Source organism: Prenolepis imparis, unplaced genomic scaffold, assembly GCF_030444845.1.
Source record: "Prenolepis imparis isolate NDT839.2.m4 unplaced genomic scaffold, iyPreImpa1.0 SCAF_2, whole genome shotgun sequence".
Taxonomy (NCBI): domain Eukaryota; kingdom Metazoa; phylum Arthropoda; class Insecta; order Hymenoptera; family Formicidae; genus Prenolepis; species Prenolepis imparis.
The window spans coordinates 17,547,921-17,561,123 of record NW_028141160.1 but is presented as its reverse complement, the minus strand read 5'-3'; the positions used below and the strand labels follow the sequence as shown (position 1 = coordinate 17,561,123).

The window sequence follows — 13,203 nt, the reverse complement described above, 5'->3', positions numbered from 1 at the left end:
AAGTTCTAGAGATCACACAAGTAGCTTAGTTTTTTTTATATCATTTTCTGTGAAATTTCAGATGATGTAATGATTCGAAAAAATTATACCATACCAAAAGTTAGTTAAACAATGTTATTTTACACGCATCGCAAGATACAGCACCTGAAAAGATGAGTGAAGGAATGGCACAATAAAAAGAAATAGTAAAATATATTATATTCAAAAATATCTTTATTTGTTTCTTCTCAGCTCTGAGGTCCATCTGGTCGGATTCGCATTTGCGGATGTCGAGAAATACGCTGGATGCAATTCGACGCGAATGATACGAACAAATACCAGAAATATCACTCTCGAAAGATATTGAAAAGTGATGCCTCTCCTTATGTACACGCATCAGCCCATTTTCGCTTCGCTCAAAAATTTCTTATCACGCGACTGATAATAATAAATTAATAATTACATAGTTAAAGTAATAAAATTTATTATGAAACAGGCTGAAGCGCAAACATTCGGAGCAATAGGCAGCGCAAAAAAGTATGACAATCTGCTCAATTATCGATTTTAAATCCATCGATTAAACGCTCATTATACGGTAAATGTAAACCTTACATAAAAATCCAGAAGCTACCCATCGATGAAAACAGTGCAAGAGATATCCGCATTTTTAAATCTGCCCGATTAGAAATAGCAATTTGAATTTATAAATACAAAAAAATACTCTTCTTCTACGGTATATTATTTATACAAAAAAATACTCTTCTTCTACGGTATATTATTTATATTACAAATTTAGTTTATTTTTAAGACATTAATTTAGTTTTAAAGACGCACAAAATTTTTCAAAAAATATTTAAGAGCAACTTTATAAAAATAAAGACCATGAAAAATTTCGAATCTTTGAGTGCACTCGTGGATCATCGATTAACTAATATTTCCGAATAAATGAGAAAAGTAAAGAAAACATCATTGGAATACACATGCATGGTTGACTTTTCGCAGCAATTAGCCATTTATTATTAACAATAATTGGCGATTAGCGCCGTGTTGTTCAACGAACCAACTTACAACAATAATCAATGACGTCGATTGTTCGCGAAAAATAATTATTTGTCAAGAATAATTTCTTACAATTTTGAATTTAGATCTATTTTCACACAACAGCAAATCATGTGCTATGCTAATAATTACACAAAAAAACCATTATTTTCATAACATTTTCGAATATAATAAAGATTTTCTGTCAAAAAAATCGACTTTGCTACTCTTTTCTGTTGATTCGACAATTATATGAAAAACTTCGATATAAGTTATTCAACGTAACAAAATTAATTTTAGTAAATTCAATGAAAACAAAACTTGTCAAACTATACTCGTTTAAAGTAAACTCTCAAATTCAATGTAAAGAATATCGATATATATGACTAAAAAAACTATTATAATTAACTGTAACAATATTTTGTATGTCGCGAGCCAAGACGATAATCAATTATAAATTTCAAATTCATAAATTATCGCTCGATTAGATAACTTTATCAAGTTACGGTGCGCCGACTTCTATCGAAAAATCAAGAATTAAACTTTTATTTAAGTAATTTACTAATAAAAAAAAGTACAAAATATTCTTTCATGAACTTTCCCTTTATACTTAGGAAATCAACGCGAAATTCGGATTTCTATCGAGCGATCCAACGTCGTATCTGCGCCCATGGAAAGCAGATAATGACGGTCAATTGCCCGACAAATTAAAGACTTGTGATAGCTTGAATTAGTTATCTAATGCGAGATGGCAGACACAACAAGAGATACAAATCAAAATAATAAATTTAATTAAATAAATTCGTTACTTGGCGTCGCGACGGGTTCTCCTTCTTCACGGACGAAGCGCCGAGAGAGAAATGGAAGACGACAAAACAAGACGATTATGGCAAATCGACATACTGTCGTTGCTCCAGAGGCCGCAGTTTTCTCAGCTGGTGCTGTTGACTCTCGTCATTGAATTCCTTTGCCCTCGTCCAAGAAAGTTCCGGCTTGAATGCGACATTTTCGATTAGCCTACGCGTTCCTGGCACCTTTTTGTAAGGCGTCATATAGTGGCCCATCCTCTTCTGATGATTTCGCATGTTGTCCAACCTGGTAAAACGCCGTCGACAGGTCCTGCAGGTAAACTGCTTCTCCACCCCGCACTCGTAGCGCCAATGTCTGATCAGGGTGTGCTCGACCGAATAACGTCGATTGCAGCGTGAACAATAATACCCGAGAATCGATTCTGAAACACCGTGTGTGGGGCCTCGCCACTATATACACCGCTATGTACTACATACAAAAAATAAATAAATAAATAAAAATTGTGACACGCGAGAATAAATCTGAAAATTAGTCGCGATCGATCCCGTCCGTCTTTTCTATCTTGCCATTTGAGATCGCGAAGATTGAGGTGTTATATCGACGAGAGTGATTCGACAAGATCCAAGTATATCTCTTTACTATTGCTGGATGTGAGAATATTTTTTTCGTTTCTTTTTAATGATCAGAGTATCAATATTTTAATCATCAGAATTATAAATTTTCCCCAGTGAAGATAGTCGTCATTTGTGCAATGCATTGCAACGCTGCTAATAATCGCTGCGCAGCAATAATTAACAGAGTAACAATGATTGCGACAAGTTCGTAGTTCAGTAGTCGTCATAATTGTTATGTAGGCGTTAATAATGTCAAGATTTCGATATAAATACAGTCATCGAGAAAAAACAATTTTTTTTTAAACTGCCATCATCTCACATCTGTAAGCTTCGATTTAAAATTGACTTCGATGGTTTGCGAGGATTTGATAGAGAACTTCGATAGAACGAGGACAATGTTAAATCTAATCTTGCAATTTTCCCCATGTTCCGATATTACTGCCAGTACTGAAAATATATAATATACGTAACGTAAACTATAGATTTTCAGTACTAGCAGTAATATCGGAACATGCCCCTAGTGTGTAATCGAGTAAAATTGACGATTCAATTCCTATAAACATTATGTTTCTATCAACTAATGTGTTGTGTTATCACAAAGCAGTAATGAATTGAGCAGAACATGAATTAATCTTGAATATTATGCAATGATCTCGAAAGGGACGTCTTGAATCCTGACAAGAACGATTCTATAAAAAAATTACATCTCATAAATCATTTCGTAATCTCTGTTAAGTAAAACAATGCAATTTTTTTCTAAACATAAAAATTGTGAAAATTAAAGTGTACTTGAAATCTCTGCGAACCCACAACGAGTTTACAATCACAATTTAAAATTCACAATTTATATGTAGGAAAATTATTCAAATTTTCAATAAAAAATAAACTTACGAAAAATCCTAATTTCTCTTGAGAATTTAAATTACATTTTCCTTAAGTCATTTTACAAAAAAATTGCATTAGTATCGCTCACCTATTATAATTATTAAATCCCAATTTCTTTAATTCGCGATTTCCTATTCAGATTGTCATCAAAGCTGGCAATTATATAATCCGAATTATTCAAAAAAAATTTTTAATTATTCTGACTTAATCATTCAGTATTCCGCGAAAAGCGGCACAATTAGTACACGAATTTTATTGTTTGCGTCGCTGTTCGCAAAATAGCCGAATGCTTCTGCAGGAAAATCAATATATATCGCGTAGAGATAAACACATACTTGAAGCAGCTTCAACAAAAATCTGAAAATCAAATTCGTTAAATCAATCGTCATCGGCAAATAAAATTTTGCGGGGATCGAAAAACAACTATTTCAATGCATATTATTCAATAATGAATTATTCATCGACTTCGAAACATGATGTAGCGGCTCCCTATACCGCGTTGACGAATTTCATCAAAATTCTCCCCTCCAATCGCGAGCGATGCAAGGACAATCGAGAGATCGTTCGCAATCTAGCGCCTAAGAATCCGATCGATCCAAGAATGAAGCTTGCAACGATCTCGACAATTTGATGATTAATTTTATCTGCACTAAGAGTTTCGAGAGAAAAGATTCTTCCCCGTTCACAAAAAAATTCCCGTTGACCGAATCGATCGAACTTCAACATATCATCCACACATCCAGAGATTATTCATACGTTGCTCCAATTAGTACAACTAGTATTCATACAAAATAATATTTGAACTAATTCGAGAAACGTGTGCACAGAGACAAAGGAATCCAGTCTTTTAATACAGCATCGTCGAAAAAGCTGAAAATTTGACAAAATGGAAGAGGAATGAGAAAGAGAAGGAAAAGGAAAATGTCTTTATTCGGCGATTATTGCGCAACTTTCCCATGAAAGTAACGCAATGTTCGCGAATATTATGTGAATCAAATTAACTCTCCAATTAAATGCACCGAGTAAATGAAAACTGTGAAAACAATTGTTCAAAATTTACTGAATGGCAAGCGCATTGTTTCAATCGCTTGTCAGTACGTAGATCATGAAAAATTGTTTCAACCATCATATCTTGAATATATCTACGTATATACGGAACAATTGTAATTTTAAAATGCGATAGATATATATATATCACATGTGGCAACTTCAATTAATATATAAATCAAGGAAAATTGGAGAAACGTGGCTAAGAGAAAGTACATTTTATGTCTAATATAATAAAAATGGATATATGACGGCAGAAATAGTATAAAATTTCATCTACCTCAAGAATAAAAAAAATATATCGAATCTTAAGGCTCCTGGCTCCTTGCCGACCATGTCGAAATCGTGACGTCAGAGGCGAGAAAACACACGCAAAAATTTCTTAGATGCCATTTCGAAATAAAAAAATATTTCGATGAAATTGCACTTCAGATGGCTTTAGCACATTCTTAAAAAACCCCGAAAACTATCCTTTCCCCTTTATAATCAATCAACAACTGTAAAATGTAAATTATGAAGCCCAGTCCGTCTGGTCTTTGCACATGCGCAGTCATTCCGCATGTCAAAGTCTGATATCTCGATCATTTTACAGATGTTGATTGATTATAAAGGGAAAAGGATAGTTTTCGGGGGTTTTTAAGAGTGTGCTAAAGCCATCTGAAGTGCTGTTTAATCGAAATATCTTTTCATTAAAAAATGGCATCTAAGAATTTTCAGCGTATGCTTTCTCGCCTCTGACGTCACAATCCAATATGGCCGCGGTGAGCACCCAGGAGCCTTAAATAATCAATATTAACAAATAACAGTATAATATTGTCAGAATATTATTTGCAAAAACTAAGTTTTTCGACAATTGTCGAAAGACTTAGTCGTTTGAATCTAAAATATAATAAAAAATTATAATATTCTTTACCAACTATTTCCGCCAAAAATATTCTATGTATAGAAAAATAGTGGAGAGGCATCTTGCGTGCCGATACAACACACAAGACTAAATACTTACATATTTATATAATTTACCTTTTACCGTACCGACACCATCAGTAGAGGTTCACTACAAAAGCAGCATCACATTCTGGCTAGCAAAACCTTCAAAAAGGCAAAATGCATTTTTGAAAGCAGCTACATGCCAAAACGATCTTCTAATGAATCACCAGTAGACTTGATATAATCCAAATGCCTGGAAAATTATTCATATTTCACTATTAGCAGCGCGGAAATTATATCTTTGTTGTACATCTTCATATAGAATGAAGACAATGTAATATCGTGATAAAATACAAAAATACAAATTTATAGAAATTTTCTGAAAAGTAAAAATATAAATATAAATTATTTTAACATTTTTTCATTAAAAGCAATCATTATGAGGACATAAAATATTAAGCGATCAAGGAATATTTTACTGGATATATAATCAATCTCCAATCACTCAAAACATACATACAAAAAAATAATGTTTCATCGAACGTAATTACATTCGAATTTCTCACGCACACAGAAAAAACAGACTCTCACAAAAATATTATAGAAAAATATCTTGATTTCTGCGCGTGCCTAGTTTGAGAAGATTATTAAGAAAAAAATATCTCAAAATCTTATCAAACTTTCAGAACTGCGAGGAATCAATATAATTCGATAAATATAAATCACATTATATATCAAGATGAGAAAAATCTTCTGTCGATCTAATAAAAGCGCACAACACACAAGAAAATTATATCATAAAGACATGAAAAATGTAGAAAATACAGCTGCAATTATATGGAAATTTATAATACGCCTTACAAACTAGGAATTGTGTTATTATCAATAATAAACCTTGCGCGAATCTTATACTATTTAGCAAACGTTACCAATACTGTACCATCCAGTCGATACATTACCAATCCGGCGAACCAAAGTTGTCTTGACATCTTCTCTCGTTCAAAAGCTCAAAATGCGAGACCTTTAAACTCGGAACCGTCTTCTTCGCAAGTTGTTCTAGATAAAAAAAAATGCATTCCGCGAATGCAAGCTTGGCCGAACCGAACGAAGGTGTCGCGATCGAGAAAAAAACATAAATGAAAGTAAATGCATAAAGAATATAATTATAAAATGCAAATTCTATATCGAGATCCAAAAATCCTAAATTGAAGATTTTCGGAAACTCAATTTGTAGACGAGGAATTTGATTTCTTATACTCATTTCTGAATATTAAATATTCAGAAACCAATAGCATTCTTGATTATCTCTTGGATGCCCAGACATCTGCTTCTTTCCTCTATCTTCTTTCTTCTTCTTTCGTTATAAATAAAACGGACGATAATAATAATTCGACAACGGAAAATCTAGACTATGTACAATGCACAAAAATTGTCAAGTCAAGATGATTACGAAGTCTAGAGCAGAAAAGGCTGCATCTTTTCCGACGCTATCAACTTGAATATTGCAAATAATAGTGCATAATTACGGTCTCTAATTTTCCATGGACGAAAAATAAAATTTCTAACACCCGCAGCGCGATTTCTTCAGATTTCAGAAAACTTATTATTAATAATTCTTGAATATCGAAATCTGAAAAATATTTCCAACTCGATATTAAAAACAATTATTAAGATTTCTGATATCTTGACGAAACGCAGCTATTAACAATCAGCTGAAAAAAATAAGCAAATTATAACACAATGTTGCAGCTTTATAAAATTTCAAATTTTTTCTTGTTATTGCTAAGAATAATAGAAAAACTTGTTCTTTTATCGCTACAACAGCAAGAAACAATCCAAAATCGATATAAAGCACGCAACAAAAAATACACAAATTTATGTTGTAAACATTAAATAATATTTAATATTTAATATTTTTAAGACACTCAATTCTCCTCCATTCATACATTCACACACATCTTTCTCATCCAGACATATTCACCCTAAAAAAATCACAAATGAAGATATTTTTATCGCTTGTGAGAAATGATTCTAATCATCTTACCAATGATTAGATCCGCTGACTCGCATGCGCGACTACTTTCATTTGCGAACACTAATCAACATGTTAACTAATACTATCATTATGTAAATATGAAATACGAATTACGTATGCACATTTAACATAATGAAGTTCAATGCACATATGCATAAATAACTTGTTGCATGGAAACGAGATTATATTACGATCAGGTTATCGGTATTTTTATAACCAATATCTCTTCGTCTTATATTACCTTTTTACCTTGAATATTATACCTTTTACCTCATCTCCCCTTACCGATACTTTACCAGTGCTGCTGCGATCTTCGATCTTCTCTCTTGCGCGCGTAGAAAAGGCGAAGCGTGCGCGAGCCTCGTTCTTACGCAAAAAAATTGCGCGACCGAAAATTAGCTGTGCGCCGCAAAAATCACGAAAGAATATGTCCCTCGAAGTCGAATATCCGATACAGCGACAAAGATGTGCGTGTAAATACCCGAATACCTTCGATCGTCTCTCATGCGTTTCTGACATTTAATTAGCTGTTAATCCTTCAGGCTCCACTCGTGACTCTATTTAAAAAGTTATCTTGAAAAATTTTAGTTCGAACGACCTATGCATTTTCGTTCGAATGAAAATACCGCAAGGATAACTTCTAAATAAAAATCATCGCGGAACCAAAGAATTAACCGCGAAAGAAAACGCGATTACCGAAAACGCTTTCGCAGCAAAATCTCGCTGACGAAAGCGCGATGACGATTTCCTGGTGGTCACGATCAAACGCGCAAAAGGCACGCTTGCAAATCTCTTCTCTCTTCTCTCTTGTCGGATTCTTCTTTCGAAGGGGAAGCTCTTACGCGTCGCTTCGATCGAGAAATCGCTCGATCGTAGCTACTTAATGAGCGTTTCCCCTTAGCGTTTTCATCTTTGTCCCCGATCTTGAACTCTTCCTTTTATCATCGTAGCCTACACTTTGGGGCGGGTCAAAAACACAAAGAAAGGGAGCAGATATAGAGCAAAATTGACATGGCATGGTACAACACAACAACGAGAATCGAATAACGAGAAAGTACAATACCATGAACAATGACAATGATGTAAATGTAAAATGTTATACGTAATCGTTATAAATATATATATAAATATATATATATAGCGATATATATATATATATATAATATATATGTATATATCGAGAAAAACATCATTATATATAAATAGTGTTAAGTATATTATATATATACGAAGTATGAGTATTTATATATTATATGAAATCCCTTCCTTCTTCGGACGCTCTCTCATATGTATACATAAATGCATAACGCACCATACGTATGCACATATGAGAAAATCATAATAGATATATATGTAATCGGGTTAATTAAATATAATATCATGTTTTATGCGTTACAAACAAAGAAGCGTTATGTACACTGTTAGTAAAAAAAAAAAAAAAATAAATATATCGTGTGCAAGCGCGTGCTCGTGCCGGATCCCTCTCTACGGACACGAATATATATATATGTATATGTATACATATAAAGTATCAAACCTCAATTACCACCACCATGCATGACATATCGTTGTGCCTACAAGAAGACGCCTCGCGCTTGCACACTTTCGCAAAGTTAAGGTGTATAGTTAAACTACCGAAGGAAGCGTGACATGCAAGACGAGAATTACGCCAAAAAAAAAAAAATATAATATATATATATGGCAAAAATGGGTTAAAAACTATCGAATACGTTTACACGGAATGGACAAAGATAGATTATATATATATGTATATATTTGTATATACATATATATATATATATATTGTTCACACATCGTTATATCTTATTGCATGTATTCTTGGCGCGCGCGCTCGCGCGACCAAGATCTTATAATGTGGAACGTGCTTTTTTTGTTCGGTTTTTTTACCCAATATCTTATAGGGAACCGCAACATAATATACATATGTGCAACTGGACGCTCGAGGACGAATTAAATGCCGAAAGATCTCGTTGGATCCGCTTCTGGCACCGCCGATTTACGACCAGCCGTTAGAGAAGTTGTATAAAGAAGCGCGAGTTTCAGAGAGAGAGATAGAAATGAGACAGGTGTTTATGACAGGAAAAGAAGAGACAGGCAGAGTCGCGAGGATAATGGAATTCCTCCCCGCTTCTTCGTCGTGCACAGTTCTAGGAGAGAGGAAAGAGGAAAGAGAATGAATTCCTTGAGAATTCGCGCACGGCTGATCCCTAAGTCGACGGACCTGGTGTTTCGATAAAGATATTCGAAAGCATAAAGATACATAATGACATTTTAAAGAAAAATTCCTCCATTTGACTTTTAGCCAGGTGCACGTCCTCGTTACACATGTATCATTTTTCTCGCATCAACAAAAAAAACACGTCACGGCTACAACTGGCTGACTTTTGTTCTCTTTCATTATATTCTCTGGGATTTCAGGGTGACTCTCGTCCCGGAATAGGCAGAGGTAAACGCGATCGTGTCACTGTTGCCAGAAGAAAACGGCCGAAGGTTGTCGAAAAGTTAGCGATCATCCACGGAGGAAAAAAATGTCAAGAGACACACATTCGGCAACGTTCCTTCGGACAGGCGTGTTGTGTGTTTGTGCGCGGCGCGTTTACCTTTACCGTGTCTTGTCGCCGGGAACGCTTTTCGTGTTTCCACGACAGAAATTCACGAGAGAGAGAATTAAGAAAAGTTCTCTACGCGCTGCGAACAACGTGGCACAACTCCGGTCCTAAGATCGCGCGCTCGGCATCTCATCCGAACCGGAGACTCGAAGAAAGACTTGATATGCATGAAATATACGGAATGCAAAGCGATAATAATAAAAAAAAGGTGTACGAGAGAGCTTTTGCAATTTGAAACTTCAAAATAAAACGGAAGAAAAACGCGTGCTTTCTCAGGACAATGGAGCCTAAAAAACAATTAATCACAAGGAGTACTTTTTTTTAAATATTTATATTGGCCCCTCTTTTTTATCCTTAAAAAACGATTCGACTCGGAAACTAGATTCAAGGCAACAAGTCTCTGACGGTGAAAAAAAACGACCTTTGCTATCAATGCGAGCATCTGTCCGATATTTCTTTCTTCCAAGTATGCGACGCGATACCAATTTGTGTACGCAAGAAAAAAAATGAAAGGTCAAATGTTTATTCTCGTTTGTTTTGATGAATTGGCAAAAGAAAGCTCTCGCGATAACACCTGGAGAATAAGTATATATCGCGAAAGAAAATTATCATCAGTATTAAACGTCAGAAACTACGCGATCGCGAGGTGAATTCGAGCTTTAAATTTAGTAACGCTAGCATTGACAGAGAGATCGCTCCTCTCTCTCCGAAATTACCTTGACTCCCACGTTGGATCACCTCGTTAGGGCGATCATATAACGCTAGAAGACGATTTTAAAAAAAACGAAAATTCGCGCGATCGTGCTTTAAAAAAACCTGCTCTTGTCTAAGCTAATCTTAATAATAAAAATTAACTTCGATTTTTTGCATCATTCCCCTTTTCTCTCTCAATGTCCCATCTTCATCCATCTTAGTCTTTTTTTTTATCGCGTCTCAAAATAATGAGGTTACTTTAACGGGAATTGTGAAATCAAATGACCTCGTTAATCGCGTCAATTACAGCTATCTAGTCATGAAAAACCATTATCATGTCGTCTGATTGCGAGTTCAATTTCGTCTCTCGATTTGCGAAGATACTGCTTGTTGCAAATAGCGCGGAACAGATTTTCGATTTTCCACCGAATTATATACAATGCTTGTTTCTCGAATCGCGAAGGACTAAGGCCGGACAGACGATACACACGATTTCCGCTTGGCCACCTGGGTCAATCGGCATCCGGTCTGCATCATCTGCTGCCTAATGCGCAGCTGTCGCAGATTGGCAGATGCAAGCAACGCGACGAGTCCGCAGCTGGCTCGTCGTCTCGACACACGTTGCCAAACTAAGACGATTCGCAAAAATCCTTCTATTTTATGGTTTCATCTAGAGCCAACTTCTTTCACGCATAGGCGGAAAATTTTACGCGGAGAACAAATTAACCTACTTTTAATCTTTATTTTTTTCCGCCTGAATATATTTAATCCAAACTAATTTTGATCTATTTCTTATTTTTCATCAGATAAATTTATTCATGAATCTATCATTCGCTATATAGATACAAAATTACAGATATTACATTTTGTAATCAGTTTAATACTCGTTATAACAATTGTGTATTCGCGGAACGATATTATAGAAAGTTCTATTATATCTCCCGAAGAAACAGTCGCGTATCGAAATGATTTTTCTTTGGTACTGCAATGATTTTATTGTTATGTAATGTGTATATATCATCGCCTTGATATACGGTTCAATGCCCTTATACGCGATAAATCTGGGTCATCGGTATAAATCATAACGGATGGTTTTATTATTTTCTATAATCTTATCTCCCTGAAGTGACACTTCGGCAAACGCGAGTAACGCAAATCATTTATATCAAAGTGTATAATAAAAATATTGTGCAAAATAAATCCTGCTAAAAGATCATATTTCATAAATTATCGCGTATTCGTTATCGCGTGCGAAAATTGCGTAATCGATAAATATGTAAAAAAAAATCAAGTTTTAATTATATGTAGCAAGCATTGCTAAAAATTTACGTGACGATGTCACTCAATAGTCGAGTGTCTGCAAAGGCTGCGTTAAATAGAACGGCCACTTTCGAGTTGTCCGAGCCGAGGATCAGCGTAAAACGATCGACGACAGTAGCTAACACCGCCGAAATATAGCACGCTGAAGTTATTTCTCGTGCAGCGTCAAATTTCTCGAAGAACATAGAACGAGTCGATTGGAGTCGAAACGGCATGACTCATACACCGACTGGACGAGATCCCGTTATATTGCTACCCGCCGAGAAATTCTCACGTTGCCTCGGCTTCAATTTCCCATAGCAACAGGGAAATAACGTTAACCGGATGCGCATCGAAATTTTTTCCCGCTTTGCGAACGAAATTCGAATATAAAATTGCGAGTTTTAAGTTTCAAGATTCGCCGTTCTATGAGACCGTAAAAACAACAATCGTCGAATATATTTTTATCGTTAGATTAATCATATGACGCGGACGTCAATTCTGTAAAAATTCATAAACGTCAACGAAATGGATGGGTTATGAAGATAGAGACCATCGAGAGAGATCTACTTGCTTATCTACCTGTTAATCTACCTATTGATCCTTTATTCACACGTTTCAAATTATTCCGTCGAGATTCCATATTCAATTATTTTTAAACTATTTTTATTAACTTTTATTTTTATCAACTATATAACAATCACAAATCAATTATATCATTATTCAAGCATCGTGTTGCATTCACAAGAAATCGAAAGTTTCAAAAAACGCGAATAATGATGGTCGACGCTGTTTTATGCGAACCGAATTAACTAATAAATTAAATAATAAAAAATTTTATGATCCATGTATTCTTATATTCCGCATTCTTACTTTCTCGTTCTCGTCCCCCCTCCCTCCTCTCTCTCTCGCGTTCTCTCTCCCTCTTTCTCTCTTCAGAACTTTTTCATTATGGATGCATTTACATAAAAAAACGATAAAAGATTTTTCGCGGTCCAAGGGAATTTTATATATTATCTACTGTTTTAATAATACAGTTATCACGTCGCGCAACGTCGCCTATCATCCGGAAATAAGGTACAGTTAGTTATTATTCATTTCGCGGCTTTTTTTTTATACGCAAAATTGACACGAGAGATTAGGTCTCGTGTGTTCCCGCCTGTCAAATTGCAGGCTGTCCTCTTCGCACCGTCGAACTCCTTTCGGAGGAGAGAGAGGCCGCAGCGTTGCGCGTTGCGAGGCTAAC

General features: G+C 35.2%; 1 protein-coding gene across 50 annotated transcripts in view; it reads right to left on the bottom strand.

Moving 5' to 3' along the window:
- The window catches only part of LOC145949131 (longitudinals lacking protein, isoforms A/B/D/L-like), a 236,757-nt gene that overhangs the window by 213,181 nt on the left and 10,373 nt on the right, over nucleotides 1–13,203 (bottom strand). The gene's annotated exons all lie outside the window — the stretch shown is intronic.